The sequence below is a fragment of the Mya arenaria genome, chromosome 15 (assembly GCF_026914265.1).
Source record: "Mya arenaria isolate MELC-2E11 chromosome 15, ASM2691426v1".
Classification (NCBI taxonomy): domain Eukaryota; kingdom Metazoa; phylum Mollusca; class Bivalvia; order Myida; family Myidae; genus Mya; species Mya arenaria.
This window is the reverse complement of record NC_069136.1, coordinates 45,796,206-45,799,354: the sequence shown is the minus strand read 5'-3', so window position 1 is coordinate 45,799,354 and position 3,149 is coordinate 45,796,206.

The following is a 3,149-nucleotide window of genomic DNA, read 5'->3' as shown; positions in this document are numbered from 1 at the left end:
GCACTTTTCATTGACAATCAGGCCAACTAATTGTGCCAATCTACGGGCAGGAATTAAAACGCCTCCAGCGACAACAAGATTAATAATCTCGTTTAAAACAACCAAGCTCTTTCGAGCCTTTCGTCCGTTAACATAATCTCACCTTTTTCTATATCCCAGCGATAACCAAGCCAAACAAGCGTCTGACAAGGAGCCCAGTCACATTTTTTCAGCTATCAAGAAACCAAAGTTTACCGAATCCGAGTGTATATACTCATTAGCCTGCAACGCTCTTACCAACTGTTGTTCACCTCCAAAACCATCATCTAAAAACATTATTACCTTGTAACCCATGGCTCTCCATTTGCTAACAACAGCTGGCAAACATTTGGAAAAAATATACGCAGCTGTGCTCAGTCCGAAAGCTAAGACATTGTAAACAAAGTAACGATCTTTTCCTTGAAAATGCCATGAAAAACCCAGATATCTGCTATGTTCTGTAAAAATTTGGATATGGTGGTAAGCCGACTTTAAATCAAAAGTGAAAATAAAATCTCCTTTCTTTAACATCGTTTTTGCAACTTCTTGATTTTCAAAGCAAAATTTTAATTTGTACAAATGCTGATTAATATGTCTACAATCCAATACAAGACGAGCTTTACCATTTTTGCCATAAGCTACCGTAAGCGGGTTCACCACGTGCGGGACGTCTGTCACTTCACTTATACATTCCTTAGCTTAAAGCTTGCTTGTTTCAGAATTAACGAAACTTACGTTGTCCCTGGCAGATTTGTTATTACCCAAAACGACCCTATCTGGAATGTCCTTGAATGGAATCTTATATCCGTTTCGGAAAACATCTAAAACATGATCATTTGCTCCTGCCTGAGCCCAATGTGCGTAACAGGATTTTAATCTACCAGCTGGAGTTTCAGTACCAGAACTTACTGTTTTGCCTGAACTTGTTTCACTAATTAGCACGCTTTTACAAGCTGAATCAGTATTTGAACATATATGTTCGCCATCAGCGCTAAGAGAGCAAACCAAAGTGCTACTTATCTGTTTAGTATTATCCGGCACCGCTGCCTGGGCCGCCCCGGTGTGGTTGCAACGCCAATGCCCGGGCTTGCCGCACTGGAAGCAAACGCCTGGACGCCTGGGAGCCCGAAGTGACTGCGACACTGGCGGAGAAGGAGCCGTGGAATACGGGTTGAAACGCCTAGAATGAACCCGACGCTCCTCTCGGATCTTGCAGTCTGCCTTGAGCTGCGCTTTGTATATTTTCTTTTCGTCGTCAGAATCTTCGGCGAGAGGGTGCGCTTTATACTCCTGAACCACTGCGCGTTAGCCTTGAACTGAGCCTTATTTCCTTTTTTCTTAAACACATAATTATTGCTGGTTGACAAAGAATGTTGAATTTGCGTACTTAAATCCCTCTGTGTACTATTAATTCTTTGTTCAAAAGACGAAAATTTATCGTCAATTAGCTTTTCAATGCTCGTCAAAAGCACGTTTTCAGAAGCCATGCCGATAACAGTGAAAAAAATTGATGTGCACTGTAAGCAATCGTCCGGTAGAATGAACAATATCCAATATTTTTCCTGCACGAAAACCTCGTGCATACAACTAATCTTTATAATACTGTACCGTATAAGACAATATTTTCTTCGCTATTCTACGAAACGCTTGAAAATTCAATTAATCGGATAAATAGATTGCTTTTGTCATAATCGTTTAGAAATCCCAGTTTTATTGATATGTTTTCGTGGAACAATTTGCTGTGTTTTGTATTATCATGACTCCATGGCCTAATATTTGTTCATCCTACTTTTCTCGTATACATGTAAATGAACCTAATTAAATAATCGTGATGTGAATATTCGGGTGTCCAGGTTAAAACGTTTCCATACATGAATGAATTTGAAGCAAGCGCATGACCTATCACCACAACGCCTCAACTTCGACGAAATATAAAACATGTACGCATGACTTCATTTTATCCAAATAAAAATAAAAACGTTATTCAAAGATATCGATAAAAAGACCGCACAAAGTTTATATAGATTTAAATTATAGTTAATTGGCGTATGAAAACGTTACAACCGCTCTTTAAAGGTCGTAAGAAACATTAAAACCAATTGCACTGAGTGAAAGAAACTAAATATATTGGAATTTCAAAAATGTAAATATTGTGACCCCCTTAAATATGATAATAGGTGAAGATTTTTATGTTTATGCGATGTAAAAAGGTCAATTCAAATACATGAGTATCCAAAATTGACAGAAATCGTCTCTTTCCACTTTAATTTTTTTTTGACAAAATAAGGTCAAAATATTTCTGTCGTTATCTAGATACCATATTCAGTATATCCCCAGCTACTTGATAAACTAGTTAGAAGATAATGTTCACACCAGCTCAACTTCGTCAAAAATAGAACTATTTGTTCAATAACATAATAGCGTTACGTTTAATAAAAAGCCACACATTCGTGAGTGAATTTTAACGTTATTTACAGGGTGGACATGTTTTATGTTGTTTTTGTGATAAAATATATGCCATTGAAAGAACATAGAGCGAATCTTTTGGCCATTAAAGTCCAATATTATGACTTATAAAACATACCTGTTTTGAAAGAAAAATATCAAAAAATCTATTCGATCATGTGATGAAAATGTTAGTAACAACCAGGAAAGTGATAGGTTCATACTCGATTCATGCTGGCTGTGATTGATCTATGATTCAAATATGTGGCGCTGAATCCGGCGGGTAAGCGTAATACTTGGTCACGTGGCGGAATCTAGGTCAAGTAATAAATCAGTTGACTGTTAATCAATGAGTAACAGGTTTTATCACCAGCCTCGACATTAAAATAGTAATCGTTTTCCAGGAGGGACGTTAAACGGTCGGTCCCATGTGGCTTAAGCGCCCACACACATCAACCACACATATATTTTACCAGCACGGAAAACTTTCAGTATACCAATAAACGGCAAGGTAGCCGGAGATATCTAATCGTTACTTTATGTAGTTTCATAGAACCAACGGATGCCACTACACTTAACTGAGCTCATCGCTCCATGTCTTGTCGGAGTTCGGCCGGTGTGATATATACTCTAACACTTTGATGGGAACGTGTTTATACATAATATATTAATTAAACTTGATTCAC